The following is an 18,707-nucleotide window of genomic DNA, read 5'->3' on the forward strand; positions in this document are numbered from 1 at the left end:
CATTGCCCCAGGTCTCTTGCAGAAGACCCAAGGCTCCCATGTGGCCACAGAATTGACTCAAGTCACCCAAGGAAGAGATATGTTGTTGTCTGGGTAAGGTAGTGTATGATGAGGTCCTCTGTCTTCTGTGTGGTGATTGCATCTGGGGAACTCCTGTAAGCACACAAGGCAATGCAGTTAGACCTTTAGGCTGTACAAGTCATGTTTACTATGAAAGAATTATGGCAGTATTTTCAGCTCCTTGCCAACTATTTTCTGGTGAGATATTTGTTTGGTGCCACCTTATTCAGTATATTTGGTGGAGCCCTATATATGTATAGGATTCCCAGTGGTCCAGACAATCATAATGATAATACCCCATATATCTTTGAGGAAATTATCTTTTCACCATTAGGGACATGCTACTTTGCAGTGGGTCATGTGACTGTACTTGTGCTACTTTTTGTTTCATCTTTTGTACAAGACATGTTCAATATGGGTGACCCTGCAGAAATTTTTATCTCTATTGACATTGCTCTTGTAGTTATTAAGTTACTCAACCCCAACCACCATGACAAAGTGTTAACTGTCAGATAGGGCACAATTATTAGTGATCACAATTTAAAGTGACAAAAAAGCTGCTGTTTCAGACTTAATCCTATCTGAGAATGTTCAATTATTGGAGTTCAAAAAACATACTAATGTTAAAGTGATGCTCAGATGACTTTTGATAGGTGTTGGCTATTACATGTTACCAACAATTAGTATTCTCATCACAATGGTCTGAACATGAAAGCTGATATAATTGGCTGTGTGAATGAATCCAACATTGGGAGTGACTGAAATATATCATGGGACAATACCAGAAACCAAGTTTCATATCTAAGTTCTCATGCAAAAGAAAGTTTTATGATTCATTGAAATAAAGATTTCTTTTTTTTATTTGAGAACCATTGGTAATAAAATTTAGTTTAATCAAATGTTATGATAATTACTACTGAAAAGATGTAATAATGAACAAAACAAAATATAAGAATTTAGAAAGGGGAAAGGAATTGAGGAAATCTGTGATTGCAAAGGGAGTAATATGGTTTGCAATTCTGAGAACCACAATCTAGGAAAGACCATTGTTCTGTATTTACCTAGTTGTATTTTACAGGAAGAGAGCTATGCTTGTAGTGACCCGCTTTTATATCTTTCAGCATCCAGTTTGATCTTAAATTCTTGTATAGTTTCTGCACTCATTATTTCCTCATTCAATTAGTTCCACACTCTGTGTGGGAAGCTATTCTTTTTCAGATCTCTTCTGTAACTATCCTTTTTAAGTTTCTTTTTGTGTACTCTTGTTTTTCTCCTATCCCATTTTAACAAGTCATCTCTATCAAGGACTTTCATAATTCTGTAAATGGTTAGTAGGTCTCCTCTTTCTCTTGTTCTAGGGTTGATAGTTTAAGTTTGTCCAATCTTTGTTCATATGTCAATTTGGAATGTTGGTGCCATCTTTGTCGTTGCTCTTTGAATTCTTTCTAATTTCTTTATGTTCTTTTTAGTACTAGGTGTCCATAGTGTCACAGCGTACTCCAATTTTGGTCTTATCAATGTAACTAATATTTTCTTTACCATTTCTTCATCCATGTAGTCAAAGGCCACTTTCATTGATCTTAATAAATTGAAAGTTTCTCTGACTAATTTGTTGATATGTTTGTCTGGTGCCATGTCATTGGTGATAGTTACTCCTAGGTCCCTTTCCAAGTTGACTTTTTTAACTTCCTTTGTACCAATTTTATATTGTCCCAATATTCTATTTTTGCTTTTTCCAAATTCCATTATACTACATTTCTTGATGTTGAAATTCATTTCACATTTCTGACTCCATTTCCAGACTTTGTTCAGGTCTTCTTGTAGTGATTTCTGTGTGTGTGTGTGTGTATTCACCATGGTCATTGGATCTCAGAGCTTGTATGACCAATCTGTGGGTAATACTGTGACCTTACATGCACACACACCCCGAACTCCCTGCCCACAAGAGTTGGAGTAACAACTTAAAGCACACTGATACTGAAATTCTTTCAGCCCTGGGCAGGATTCAAACCCAGACCGCCATAATGACAGTCGGGGACTCTACCAACTGCGCCACCAAGCACATGTGTTTGTGATTGTGGGTGTGTATCTAGTTGTATTATATGGGAAGAGGAGCTATGCTCGTGGTGACCTGTTTTTGTATCTCGCAAGATCAAGTTTGTTCTTAAATTCTTGTACAATATTGTGTTTGCACACACTATTTTTTCATCCAATTTGTTCCATATATCTATCACTCTGTGTGGGAAGCTGTTCTTTTTCAGGTCTCTTCTGTAGTTATCCTTTTTGAGTTTCATTGCATGTCCTCTTGTTTTTCCTCTGTCCCACTTTAATTAGTCCTCTCTATCAAGGTGTTCTTTTCCTTTCATAATTTTGTAGATGGTTAGTGTGTGTGAGTGTTTGTAAGTGTATGATGGGATTTATTATGGTTTTCGATCACATGATGGACTTGTGATCAACAAGTACTACCCTACTGGAAGAGAGCCCAGAGCTGATTTATGATCTATGGATAATGCTCTGACCCTACACTCACACACACGCACAACATGATTTGTTTTTATTCAAGGCTAATAGACATAATACAAGAAAGGGACAGATGAGGGGATTGTGCTTTTCTAGATTTACAAAAAGCATTTGATAAGGTACCACACAAAAACTAATAAGAAAATTTTAAACAACAGGTGTACAAGGAAAGTTAATGAAATGGATGGAAGATTTCTTGAACGGGAGAAAAATGAGGGTAGTAGTTAGAGACAAAAACTCGACCTGGGAAGAAATAAGTGGAGCCCACAAGGTTCAGTACTAGCTCCGATAATGTTTGCCATATATATAAATGACATGGATGAAGGTGCTGAATGTTATATGAACTTTTTTGCAGATGATGCAAAAGTAATAAAGAAAATAAGTACAGAGAAAGACTGTGAATTACTTCAGAGAGATCTGGACAAAGTCTGGAAATGGAACCATAAGTGGAAAGTGAACTTCAACATCAAGAAATGCAGTATAATGGAGTTTGGTAAAAGTAAGAATAGACTATCAGGGCAATATAAGGTTGGTGCAAAATAATTAAAAAAGGTTAGCTTGGAAAAGGACCTAGGAGTGATTATTAGCAAAGACATGTCACCAGACAAGCATATAAACAAAATAGAGAAACCTACAATTTACTAAGAATAATAAAGTTGGCCTTTACATGGATGAAGAAATGGTAAAGAAAATATTAGTCACACTGACAAGACCAAGATTAGAATACGCTGTGACAATATGGATATCCAACACAAAAAAGGATACAGTATAAAGAAATCAGAAAGAATAAAAAGAGCAATGACAAAGATGGCAACAACACTTTCAAAATTGACTTATGAACAAAGAAACAAGAGGACACAAAAAGAAACTCGAAAAGGATAGTAATAGAAGAGATATGAAAAAGAATAGTTGTCCACATAGAGTGATAGATGTCTGAAACATATTGGACAAAAAATAGTAGGTGTAAAAACCATACAAGAATTTACGAACAAACTAGATGTTGAGAGATACAAAGATGGGACACTACGAGCATAGCTCCCTTCCCATATAATACAACTAGGTAAATACACAAGATCGGCAGAGAGACGGCGACAATTGGAACTCCGGAAAACACGAAATTTTCGTAGATTTCAACGACGAGGGAGTACCTCTGTTGTAGTAATAGGGAAGGGGAAAGCTCATGGTGTAGTGGGCAGGGGGAGAAAAAGTAGGGGAGAGATTAGTGGGGAAAATGGAAGAAAATTGCGAAGGAGACGAACGGGCTCCTCCGGACGTCAGAAGGAATGTAAACAAAAGGGCTGCAGATGACGCAAGTGAAATAAATGATATCAGTAAAGGCATTAAAATTAGAAATATAGATAACAATACAATAGAAAGTGGAGATAATTATTTCCAAGGATTTAATGAGGGAGGTAATGATAACCTCCCCCGATTAGCAAGTCTATAGGAAAAACTAGAGAAAATGAACGAACATTGGGAGGTTAGGTTCAGCCAACTTACACGGATTACACAGAGTTGATAAATTGGAAGAACTAAAGGAGAACCAAAACCTAACTAAAGAAATAGAAGAATTAAAAAAACAGTTAAAAGAATTAAAAGATGAGAATGAGGAATTAAAGAAGAAGAATAAAGAGTCAATAGCAAAAGAGGTACAGTGTTGAAGAAAAGCCCAAGAGAACAAAATTTAAATTAGAGATATAGTGACACAACAGATGAAAGAACAAACTAAGGACACAGTTATTAAAGTGATGAGGAAGAAGGAGAATATAATAAGAGAGTGGATAAAAATAAATGTGTAATTATATTAGGGATGGAAGAGAAGCATAATCCAAATAGGACTACAAGAGTAAAAGAGAAGGAAAAGGTAAACAAGATATTAGAAGTAGTTCAAAAGGATGAACAAGAAACATGGAAAGAAATTGAAGAAATATATAGAGTAGGGAAATACAATAGAGATAAGACCAGACCAATAAAGGTTAAATTCAGATTACAAACGACAGCAGAGAATATCTTAGCAAAAACAGGGAAACTAACAAAAAGTGAGCAGTATGAAAAGGTATGGATAAAAAGAGAGATGAATAAAGAGGAAAGAGAGGATGAGAAAAAAAGACAAGCTAAGGAAAACGAGAAAAGAACAGAGTCAGACGAAGAGAGATTCTATTGTATTGGAGAGTAGTGGATATGAAAGCAAGGAAATGGTTCATAGCAGAGAAAAACGGAAGGGAAACGGAAAACACGATGGAAGTAGCAGAAAATTAAAAATGTCTTACACAAATGTAGATGGCTTAATAACAGGCTTGAACGAACTGAATGATTACCTGAAGGAAAAAGAACCGGACATAATGGGAATTGTAGAGACAAAATTGAAAGGTTCACTGAATAGGTCAGTAGAGCAATGAGCATTGGTACAACGAAGCATTTTGTGGCTTCGGTTATCAGTGTGGTGCTTAATTGCGTCTAATACGCGGTGTTGTGAGGTCGCATCATCAAACAATGGATATAAATCAATGAAAATAAATCGCAAAAAAATTTAGGACATTTTTGTCTAAAACTGTCGAAGGATTATTCAAGATTACGAAATTTAAAAATATATAATAATAATAATAATAATGTCAATAATAATAATAATGACGGGTCTCACTGAGTCTCCAAGAGGTACGAGTGGCTGAAGACAAGGATAAATACATATATATATATATATATATAGAGAGAGAGAGAGAGAGACGTGACAAGTTGAAAAAAAACTCGAAACGAGACCCGTGACTTTTTTCACCTTGTTCATATATATATATATATATATATATATATATATATATATATATATATATATATATATATATATATATATGCGTTGTTGAAGTCAACAGCTGCGATAGCATTATTATGCTTGTAGAAATGCTTTTCTAAGTTGCGCACCAACGTGCGGTCGTCTGGAAGCAGATTCTTAAGCAGATTGCTGAAGTCCATGGTGTATATCTCTCTTAAGAACCTGCTTCCAGACGACCGCACGTTGATGCGCAACTTAGAAAAGCATTTCTACAAGCATAATAATGCTATCGCAGCTGTTGACTTCAACAACGCATGCATCATAAATGGCCTCCTTCCAAAATATATATATATATATATATATATATATATATATATATATATAATTATATATATATATATATATATATATATATACACACACACGAATTGACAGTGCAGTGGTACCGTTCTCGACCGCCAATTTTGCGATCCTAGTTCGAGTCTCGACATAGGCCGAAAAGCACTGCGAGCTGGCACCCCAACTCTGGTGGGCAGCAAGGTCCATATAGTATGGACCTTGGTGGGCAGTTGAGTGTGTGCGCAAGGTCATCCAAATAGCGGGCCATACATGGGCTCTCATCCAAGAGGGTAATAGCTATTGATCATGAGTCCAACACGTAATATAAGACCGTGGTGCACAGTATAGTACATACACTAAATTAAGTGAGTTTTGACGCCAAACGTGTGAGCAAATTTCACTCGGCAGCTGCTGTCCGCATTACCAAGAATTTTGCCGCCATGACGGGGCTGGGTGGAGGTGGGGCTGTTCAAGGTCAGTCACAGTAACACAAAACCACCGTGGGCAGCATCTAACATCAGATTCAGGCGCGGTTTGGTAAAACTGTTCGTTGATTTTTTCATTTATTAGTATCAACATATGCTGATTTACGAACCGTAGTATCGAAATAGATCATGAATCCATATATACTAAAATAAGTTTAGTTATGAACCACTTATGAAGTAGTTGACCAAAGATAGTTTTGCAAGTATAAACAAAAAGCAAAACAAGTGACATTAACATTGCAAATAAAAATAGATAAAAAAGAAACACGGGACGGCGCATTTACTGTCAGGTAACACTGCTGCACTTAAGAAAATGTCGATGAATTTATTTCGGTCACTGTAGTCACCTTGACACCATTAAGATCACCGTGATATATCTCTCTCTTTCTCTCTCTCTCTCTCTCTCTCTCACACACACACACACACCATGCTGTGTAAAGGATAAAGTATTACTTTAGTTGATTTTTAATCAAACTCGGACAAATATCAAAGTCAGTTCAGATCAACTATAACCACATGACGATTATAATCAATGTTTATTTATTCATGAACTTGTTCAGTCATTAATTTATGTTTGTTCCTTTAATATTTTTATAATCACTATGAGGACGCGTTGAAGGTGACGGAAACAATGGTAGAATACAGTATCATTTACACAATGGCAAGAAATAGCAGGACCATTGGAGCAAGACCCCCTCTGTACCAAAAATGCCCCGCAGCAGCTCTGCCAGCCACGACTCTACACACCTATTTATAGTTGCACCGAATACACATCACGGCACACCCCCACCATCACATCACACTGTTTGCATCGTATCATTCATCCATATCGTGGCCAACGTCATGCACTTGCAATTCTTAACGTCACAAATGCTCCACGTCACCATCTGTGTATGTTGCACGGCTGCGTAATCAGTGCGTCAAGGATCTTTGTGCTTTATCATCGAGTGACATGCTAACATTGTATATAATCATCGTATTACGTGCGTCACCTCATAGGATTATATGTTTCACTGTCTTTTTTCGTTTGTAATGTACCTTCTCCTAACGCCAGAAGCTATGCAATTCATAAAGGACAAACACGAAAAGATATGGATTCCACAAACGACAAAACACTTTTCATATTAACCAACATGAAGAAAAAAGTTATACTTAATACAAACATTGCAGTATTCCAAGTAAAATATGATTTAGAACAGCCCAGTTTTTTCAGTCATTGTTTTCTGATAGTGATTTTTTAGTTTATAATACAACATGCCTATCCGTGGTGGGGTTGAGAATCTTAATGATTACAAAAGCTATGTCGATAGAGAGAAAATCTCTGCAGGGTCACCCATATCGAACAGGTTTTGTAAGAGAGATCAAACAAAGAGCAGCTCACACAAACAGTCGCAGGACCCACTGGTAACTGGCACGTCCCTGATGGCGAACAGGGAAATTCCTCATAGATATGTGGGGTACCGTCATAATGACGGCGTGGACCATTAGGCACCCTATAGATATAGGGCTTCACCGAATTTAATGAATAAGGTGACACCACAGAAATATCTCACCAGAAACCAGTTAGCACGGAGGTGAGATTACTGCCAAAAACACCCTTCATAGCAACCATGAACAGCACAATCAAAACGAAACCGGGCGTTCCTGTTGGATCATCGTCTCCTAAAGTTCCAAACGCATTGCCTCGTGTGCTTACGGGCAGTGTGCCACGGAATGTGAGTAACCACTGCCCAAACAGATCCAAGTCTTGGGCATTAAACAACATCAAGAAAATGGAGATCTATACTTACAACGTGAGAAGTCTCTCAGAAGACCACAGGCTGGAGAGTTTAATGGAAGAACTAGACAATATCAGGTGGGACATCGTAGGACTGAGCGAAGTCCGAAGAACAAGATGGTCACCACCTGTTCTACTATAGAGGTAAGGACAGAGAAAGATATAGTGGAATAGGATTCTTGATCAACCGAGAGGTTGCTAGTAACGTAGTCAAATTCAATAGTTTTTCTGACAGGGTAGCTTGGATTGTGATTAGGCTGTGTAAAAGGTACACTCTAAAAATAGTTCAGGTTTATGCACCAACTTCACACAGTTCAGACGATGAAATTGAGTCCTATGATGATTTAAGTCAGGTAATGGATCAAGAAAAAAGTAAGTACACGTTGGTAGTAGGAGACTTTAATGCTAAAGTGGGAAAAAAGATGGGAGATGAGACGTGCATTGGAAAGTTTGGGGTAGGTGAAAGAAATGACAGGGGCGAGATGTTGGTCAATTTTCCAGAGAACTACAACATGAGGATAAAGAATACTTTCTTCCAAAAGCGTGTAGGTCGTAAATGGACGTGGAGAAGTCCAAACGGAACAACAAAGAATGAAATAGACTTCATATTAGGAGATGAGAGCAAAAGCGTTAACAATGTTACGGTCATAAATAAAGTCAACATAAGTAGTGACCATAGAATGGTAGGTTGCACAGCTAAATTCAGTTTCAGAGCCGAGAGAAATAAACTAATTTTGAGAAAGAAAATCGGCCTTGCAAAGTTAAGGATCATAAGCAGAAATTTCAGTTATAAATTAAAAATAAAATTGAAGCTCTAAGAACAAACGGGGACACCTTCGAAGATATTAATTTGAATTTAGTGAATAGTATTAGGGAATCGGCAGAGAAAGTAGGAAGTACAAAAAACATTAGAGAAAACAAATACTCCAAAGCTACAAATGACCTAATTAAAAGAAGAAGGACCATGCAGATTAAAAGCAGGAGAGACGAAATAGAAAGAGTAGAACTAAACAAGCGTATCATTATAAGGCAGAGATTAGAGAAAATAAAGAAAAACATGGATAAAATAGAGGAAACTATTCGGAAAGGTAAAAGTATTAAATGGGCCGAGCGCAGACATGCTTTAGGAAGACAGCAAATGATATGTTTGAAATGTAGAAATGAAGAAATCATTAGATGCAGGGACAGAATGGTAAAAAGAGTAGAAGAATTTTACCGAGAGCTTTATTTGTCGAAGACCGTAGTTGAGTAAGTAAATTCATATGTAAACGTTAGTAGTGTACCAGAGATTACAAAGGAAGAAGTTGAATTTGTTCTAAAAAATATGAAACGAGGAAAAGCACCTGGGGAAGATGGTATATCGATAGATCTGTTGAAAGACGCAGGAAAATTAGTTCATATTAGATTAGCTCAGTTGTACACCCAGTGCTTACGTCAAGAAAGCGTTCTTGATGCGTGGTGCAATGCTATAGTGATTTTGCTTCATAAAAAAGGAGACAAGAAGGACATTGGTAACTATCGACCGATTAGCTTGCTATCAAATGTATATAAAGTATTCTCCAAGATCCTTACAAATAGACTAAGATGGAAACCAACCGAGAGAATAGGCAGGCTGTAGGAGCGGATACTCGACTCTTGACCATTTCCAGGCGATAAACCAACTAATCGAGAAAACGACAGAATACAATATACCTCTGTGTTTAGCTTTTGTAGATTACGAGAAACCCTCTGACTCTGTAGAATAAATAGCAATACTAAACTCGCTACGCAAGCAGGGTACAAACGAACAGATCGTAAGAGTTTTAGAAAAGATCTATGCGAAAGGTACCGCTATAATTCTACTACATAAATATACGGAAAATATCAAGATCGAGAAAGGAGTACGGCAAAGCGATACCATTTCACCCAAACTATTTACAACTTGCCTGTAAGATACTTTCAGAAGATTGAGTTGGGAAGAGAAAGGTTTAAGAATTCTTGGCGGATATTTGAACCACCTAAGATTTGCGGATGACATTATTCTTATTTCAGAAAGAGCAGAAGACTTGCAAGATATGCTGAGTGATCTAAACAAGGAAAGTCTCAAAGTAGGTTTAAAATGAATAAGAGTAAAACCAAAGTAATGTTTAACACGAAAGTTCAAAGTAAAGAGATTGTAATTGATGGTGAGAGTCTTGAAGAAGTTGAGGAGTATAATTATTTAGGGCAGATGGTGAAAGTGACGAAAGATCATGATAATGAAATAAAAAGACGTATTACAATTTGTTGGAAAGCATTTGGTAAGTATAAAAAAAAAATCCTGAGAGGTTCTCTACCTTTATGTTTGAAACAAAGTTTACAATCAATGCATTCTGACAGCAATAATCTACGGGTATAAGACTTTGAAACTAACGAAGGTGATGGAAACATAACTAAGGACTGCACAGAGGAGAATGGAGAGATCAATGGTGGGAATAGCGCTGACAGGCAGAAAGAGAGCGAGCTGGGTGAGAGAGCAGACTAGAATGAAAGATATTGTGGAGAGGGTAAAATCGAGGAAGTGGATTTGGGCAGGTAAGTTAGTGCGAACGACTGATGAACGATGGAGCAAGTGTGTTACTGAGTGGACGCCGCGAGATAGGAAGCGTGGAAGAGGGAGACAAGACAGAAGGTGGAGAGACGAGATCGAGAGGTTTGCAGGAGTGACGTGGCAGAGGTTGGCGTGGTCATGTGAATCATGGAATGCTAAGAAGGAGGCCTTTGCTCAGCAGTGGACTCGGAATGGCTGATTTGATTGATTGATTGATTCAATACAATATGGGTTAGATAATATTTCTAGTGCATTTTTTTTTCTTTCCAAAATGCATTTCTTACTCGTAAGTCTGCTATTCTCTACGATGACCTTATAAAAATGTTCTTCGCCTCGTCAAGGAATACGTGCCGCCGCCTTTGCTGTCGTTGCTTCTCGCTGCCGCCGCAAGGTGGCCAGTGGTGGTCGTCCAAATGCAGTAAGTTTGCGGTCTAGGTCGGTCTAAGCCATGCTTGCAATGAGCCAATGACGTTTTTTTTTTTTTTTTTCAAATTACAATCTACACACTCCAGAACCCTGTTACGCAAGGCCTTGTCACATTGTTTATCGCATTTCTGTCATATCAACATCAAGTCCAAGATAAGAGTTACTCGCATCCTTGTCCGTTATCAACTTCTTCTCTGGCACCCCCACGAGACTACCAAATGATTTTCGTTATCTGCGAGAATATAAATTCAATTATGCAATTCACTTAATTTCTCTCAATACTTCAACTCAAGTAGCTACTTTACTTTGCGTTTATATATATATATATATATATATATATTTATATATATATGTATATATATATATATATACAGTATATATATATATGTATATATATATATATATATATATATATATATATATATATATATATATATATATACACGTGTGTGTGTGTGTATTAATTAGTCTATTTTATTATCTATTGTGCACTGGTGGTGTAATTGGAAGCATGCTGTTCTCTCATTAGCTTAGTCATGGGTTCGAATCCCGCATTCCTCTCCTGTTCCCAGTAGTGACAGTTACCTGCCCCACCAATCCAAGCACATAGGTTTACGACCGAGTGTAGACTAAATCCCCTGGTAAAAAAAAAAAAAAAAAAAAAAAAAAAAAAAAAAAAAAAAAAAAAAAAAAAAAAAAAAAAAAAAAAAAAAAAAATAGGTTAAAATCCCCCACGGGGAAAAAATCCAGATATAGGTTCTTCAAACGCTGTTGAAGCTCCTTTGAGGTATGTTTGACACGTTTTCTTGGAGCTACAAGAGCTTGAGCCTAATACTTTCAATATCCTTCCAGATGGTTAGGTGGTCATGCCCACAAGCTCATGGAAAGAAAAAATCCAACTCTCCTCTTACATATACTATTAGTGCGACCCTCATTATCAATGGTTGCCTGGTAGACATTTCATAATTGTGGCGGAAACTGTAGAACTGTAGAAATACCATTGATCATTGCACGTTCAAAATCACTCAACACAATGATGGGATCTGGGTTGAATTCCAGATGGTTACATTTATCCAAGATTGCCCGGAGGTATTCTTCATTGGCTGGCTGTGACCTCTCAGGGGATAGGCATACACACACGTTACATCAGAAAGACCAAGGGTAACTCGGATGCATAATTGCTGAAAAATCCTTGGAGCTGTTGTAAAAGTCCCATCCATAAACCATGTTATTGCAGACACTGGTACCATGACAAAAAATCAGTAGACAAAAAAAAAAAAAAAAAAAAAAAAAAAAAAAAATGGGCGGATGAAATCCCAAATTCTTATTCCCAAAGTGGACAAAAATCCAGTCTCATATAAAATTAATCAATAAGATTAGGCGCCAACCATTCGTTTGTTATCATGTTATATTGCACTGCATTATGTTAAGATAAAATATATATAATTATATGATTTTTTCATCAACACTATCTGCCATCTCCTTTTCCACCCTTGCTCCTCTCCTCACCTTCTCGTTTCTCATTATACCCAACCTTGTAACGAACTTAACTAGTTCCCTGGAAGGATGAGACGAGGCGACGGAGGTCTCTCGAAGGAGAGTCTCTGAGAAGAGTGGATTGAATTATCCCTCTCGCGCGGGATCGGTGTGTGTGGGAGGGGAATATAAGTCTGTAAGCAAATGAAAAGATAGTAGTGTATAAAAGTCGACTATTGCCAATAAGCACATTTTAGGGGCGATTCTAAGGGTGATGATCGTGACCCAGGAGGAATGGACAGGAGACATGGAGGGCGACACCAGCATCTGAAGCAACCAAAAGCGGAAAACAAATTGTAAGAGGCGTATTGGTAGAGACAGGCAAAAAAATAATGGAAGGTAAACTGAAATGAGAAGATGTAGTACGAGAGAATCCTAGGAAACGAATCTTAGTCGAAGAAAAATGCGTGTAGATGTTTGCGTGTGGGGCGTAGTTATGTTCGTAGTAAGTGTGTGTATGCTTCCTACGAGAAGTGAGTAGGATTCACTTCACGCTTGTGTTCTCGAAGGAGAATGGTCCCTAACGGGGAAAAATATTTGGCCCCTAGCGAGGCAGAGCGTAATTGACCGTGGCCAAGCAGCGGGCGGCTCCTACGAAAGGAGTAGAGAGCAGAGAAAGAGAGCTGGCCCTTGACGGGGTAGAGCGATGTTGACAATTTAAGCAACGGCGGGCGGCTCCCTAAAGAGGGAGAGGAGAGTTGGCCCCTAACAGGGCAGAGCGTTGCTAACAGAAGTCAGTGGATGATACTTAGAGGGTAAACTTGAGAGTAGGTCCGGTGGGCAATGCGGGCGAGTGTAGACTTGTGTAAATATCTCTTTTCGTCCGAGCACAACTCTGAAAACAGAGAATTACGTGACTCAGGGAACGTGTCAAATATACACCACTTTAAAAAGGGGGAGGTACATTGTGTGGATTAGTCTGAAATGTGAGCCCGTTTGCCAGCGTCAACGAAGTCTTCCGTGTGCCGGACCGGTCAGCGGCAGAGGAGGAAAACCTTTGCTATGACCGGTCGGCGAAGAGCGGTGGGCGGCGAGGTCTGGAGCTAGGAGCGACGTCTGCTCTGCTGAGCATGAGAATAGTATCGACACCTGCCCCCCCCCCACCCTTTTAAACGGCCACTGACCCCACGTCATGACCCGACCTGACCTGCGGTCAACCATCCTTGGCCGTTTTGATCATCAGTAATACCAAAGTATGGTCTAGTACACTCTAATTCCAAATGCATTATTTTTGCTCTCATGCTAGCATAGATGCGGGTATGCGCGCGTGGCACTCCCCCGCCCCAAAAGGCTTTTAAATTTTTCCCAATGGGAGAAAATAAAAGTCTACAATATCAAAATAAAAGTCTACAATATCCACTCTCCATCTGGACGGGCAATCCCAGAGAGCATGAGAGGGCAGGAGCCTCAACGCACATATGTTAGACAACAGTCCCCGTAGAGACAGGGTCAGGCATTTGTGCCTGAGACAGTACACATCAGCGTTGGTATCCTTGGAGACCGAGGCAGGCATGGCCAAGGCTGCGTTTACACAAAGCGAATCGAATCGATTCAGTTCATAAAGAATCAATACGATTCATAAATCGTGTTGTTGATTCACCGTTTACACCAGGCGAATAAATTAGCTCGATTCGCATGGTTATATTGAAACTATTGTGGCGAATCAACAACTCGATTCATGAATCGTGTTGATTCTTCACGAATCGATTCTATTCGCTTGGTGGAAACGCAGCCCAAGACGATGCACCTCAACGGGGTCATCCGGTCCAATTTAATCGATTCACAGAAGAACACCAACTCCGTCGCCTCCGCGGCTGGGCACATGGAAATATCTGCAATATTTGGAGGGGATTGACGCGAACTACGTGTCGACTCTCCCACCCCACCCCGCCAGTCAGTCTCACAGCCCACCAGACTTTTCAAAACAAAAACTAATTATAAAAAAAAACATTAATTTGAAAAAATGACAAGCAAAAAATAATTATTTCATATTTACAGTCCACACTGACTCACAACAAAGGTTCACACTATATGAGCAAAAACGCATAAGGTCGGGACAGGTAACACGAACAGATTAAGAAGGTGGATTACAAAGAAGTGTATGGCGGAACGTACAAACTGACAAGACGACTCAACGCAGTAGACGTCAACAACACTGATTTCACCAAAGTCACACTCGCGACGGATCTATTAGTTGTGATAAGAAATAATTTCCTACAGACATAAAGAAAGCGTGGGATACAAGAAGAAGTTGGAAATTAGATGCCACGTGAATAATGACACCGAACACAATGGAATGTCGGTCGTTTCGGCCCGGATATTTCGGCTTAAGATGTTTCGGCCTATCAGATTTATTGAAAACGTACATTTACAATAAAGTTAATTTCATACATAGGGACAAAGCCCTCCCCCTCATTTAAAAAAAAATGTGGCTTTTTCAGAAAAAAAAAAGAACGCTCGTATCTTGGTGTCTATAAGACAAGCAAAACAGGGTAAGTCATCATTATAACAATATTTTTGATAGCGACAACATGGAGATCATTACTTTGCTTGGATGGGTTTATGTATACGAAGAAGACCGTGGCGAAGAATGAAGATAAAATAACATGGCGTTGTGTTAAGCGTGATCCGCCCGTAAGATGTCAGGCCCTAATGAAAACCACCAAAAACTTCGAAGATCCAGAAGTTGTGAAAGAACACTCGCATGCACCGGACGAAACGAACGTGAAGATAGCCTTAGCAAAGCATCATATGAAAAGAAAAGCAGCTACAACATTAGACAAGCCAAACCAGATCTTCCCATTTCAGACCGTCGAACTTGCCGATGTAGTGAAGGTGGTGTCCGGACATAATCCCTCCTGGACACAATCCCCCCGGACAAAATCCCTCCGGACAATATCCCTCCTGGACAGAATCCCCCTAAGACAATATCCCCCCTGGACAGAATCCCTCCGAGAGTATATTTTTATGTATTTCAATATATTAATGTAATTATATATCAATGTATTTTAGTATATATTCTCATATAATATTTGACTGTATATGTGAGTATCTATTTATCTATGTATTTTAGTATATATAATGTTTTCATATATGTTTGTAAGGTGTAGCAGTGAAGCAAAAAACTTTGTTCATAAATGATTTATTCACACAAGTATATAAATATCTGTACTGTATGCATTAGCACTTCGGTAAGGTAAGATGTTAATTGCTTTGCATGTGGCATGTGAGGGTATATAATAGGAGAGATGCTAATCTGAATAATGTGGGGGGATTTTGTCCAGCCCGCTCACTTTTGTGGAGGGATTCTGTCCAGGAGGGATATTGTCCGGGGGATTGTGTCCGGGAGGGATTATGTCCCGGATCCAGTGAAGGTTGGGCAGACAAAACCCCAGCGCTCCAAACGGACAAAACCCCAGCAGAGGTAGGATAAAACCCCAGCAGAGGTAGGACAAAACCCCAGCAGATTTAGACTGTCACAGCTTTGGTACTACAGTATATGGGAAATGTATGGCATTTTTCAAAACCTCTGCTGGGTTTTTGTCCGGTGGGGTTTTGTCCGACATTAGTAGTGAAGACTCGAAGGCCATGTGCCGAGACTGTTAAAAGAGTCATACGAAGAAGTAAATTGATTATTTATGAACGACACATGAAACGCCCCGTGGAAATACCCAAAAAGGCTATTAACATGTATTTGTGAATAAAGATTGTAAATAATAATTATAAAACTCAGTGTGTTTTCTTTCCAATAATTGTTATTATTTCTCTATAATATGCGCCATATTTGAACAATAATTGGGCGGCTGAAAATGCTAAGTAAATTGATTTATCAACGACACATGAAACACCCCGTCGAAATACCCGAAAAGGCTAAGTAAAGTTGATTATTTATTGACTACACCTAAGCGGCCGAAAAGTCTGATTTGTTCCCAAACAATGGCCGAGACGTCCGGTCACCGCTTCATCGGTACTTGGTCAACCATGGATGTGCAAAGCCCTTGCGTTAGAATGCTGATTCATAACAAGATGCATCTAATAAAACTGAAGCCAACAAAGGATTGGCCATCTCTGGACAGGCCCCCATACTCGCATGTTACAAAAATTTCCCTTCTGGGAGTTTCGTTGCAACCGAATCAGGGTTAGTCTAGTGTGGACACAAATGAAAGAATAATATACAATAATATAGATTCTATTTGTTCTATTCACACACTATTTACACTGAACTAAACCCAAAGAACAATAATGGAACTAAAAGAACAAAGGTCTAAAAGGGGGACCACATCGCGAGCTTAACTGGTTCCCTAAGAAGGGTGATACGAGGCGACAGAGATTTCTGAGAAAAGTATTTTTGTTTTATCAATTATTTACCATTTTATTTTTTATTTGGAAAGAATTCAGAGTAGTTGAGGGGAAAGAAATCTTGAAATGAAAGACAGGAGGAGATAATAGACGGGGACGACATCCGTTGTGTCATTTCTCTTTTAATAAGAGGTCTCTCAACTCTTTCGATCTCATCTGCAAATGGACTATGACCGACCTAGGACAGACCACCCGCTTACACTAGATCGGTAGTTGTAGGAGGGGAAGAGTTGTCTGTATGAAAATTAAAAGATACTTGTGTATAAAAGAGGGCTATTGCCAACGGGCGATTTTAGGTATATTTATTTCGTGGGGTCGTGGTTTTGGAGGGGTGGGCGGGAGACTTGGAGTTGGAGGCTGGAATCAATGCATGTAACCGTGAGTATCGACACCTGCCGGTCCCCCTTTTAAACAGCCACTGACCCAACTTCATGACCCGACCTGACCTGTGTTCAACCTTCCTTGGCCGTTTTGACAATCAATACCACCAAAGTAGGGTCTAGTACACTCCAAATGCATTATTTTTGCTCTCATGCTAGCATGCATGTGGGTATGCGTGCATGACAATATTTTATATAAATATATATATATATATATATATATATATATATATATATATATATATATATATATATATATATATATATGGAGTTTTATTCACTGACATTTCGTCCTTACTAGGACATTCTCAAAGTGCAGTACATTGAGAATGTTCTGGTAAGGACAATTTAGGGCATGGTTCTATGATCATGTGTTTATTTGCGGTCGTACTAGTTACCGATAACTGCCTACAATTCCGATTATATATATTTTTAGCTAATATTGGCACAAATTATTTATGCCATAGTTTTTCGTTTCTGTAATTTTAAAGCATTTAGCCGCATTCATATCGAAATAAACAAGATGTGGCACACTACTCGACGCAGTCAATTCAGCATTCCAGAACATATCGGAAATCTTTGATATATCGATATTGACGAAGCCACGTGCTTTCAAACTTGCAGATATGATATGATAAGGTACAATTAACAAAAAAGAATAATAATAATAAAGTGAGCATGATAGGAGTTAACCGCAGTAACAGAACTGCATCGTAGCTCCTTGTTTGTAAGATTAAAATGTGTTTAGTTCCAGTCCTACTACTACTACTTAACATCCCAGATAGGTTCATTCTCAGACTTCCGTTAGTTCGTCTTCCACAGCAAACAATAACAAACATAAACTCTCGAAACTCGCGTGAAGCTACGAGTTGTCGGTAGTGTATCATATCTTAAATATCAATATTGATGCGGCCAAATGCTTTAAAACGTACAGATACGATAAAATGCATCACAAATAATTTATTCATGACAATAAAAAAAAAGAAAAAAAAAAAAACAATGACATCGGACTTGACAGTAGTTGTCGGTAATTAGTACGACCATGTATTTATATAACATTACGTTCAACACACTGAACTTACGGACAAATGGCGGAAGGTAGATCTTTATGCATACACACACATACATATATACATACATACACACACATGTACACACAAACACACACATAAAATATATTTATATATATAAATGCACACACACACACACACACACACACACACACTTTCAACGAACGGACGGCTTGACGAACGCTCTGAAGAAAAGTGCAGATTGTGGATACCAACGCAAAGAGAAGTGCCTTTTTGTGTTTGCAGGGGGGGGGGGGGGAAATTGCTCGTGAGGCAGTAGGTAAGTAGGAAAAGAGGAGAAGGGGAGGGATTGCTGGGGAAATGGAAGGAAATGAGGATGTGGAGGACTTGGCCCAGGCAGACGGGCGTAAGGTCAACATGAAACGACCACCGGATGACGAAATGGCAAATAAAAATGT

The sequence above is a fragment of the Oratosquilla oratoria genome, chromosome 37, assembly GCF_046742065.1.
Source record: "Oratosquilla oratoria isolate Oo_2021 chromosome 37, ASM4674206v1, whole genome shotgun sequence".
Lineage (NCBI taxonomy): Eukaryota > Metazoa > Arthropoda > Malacostraca > Stomatopoda > Squillidae > Oratosquilla > Oratosquilla oratoria.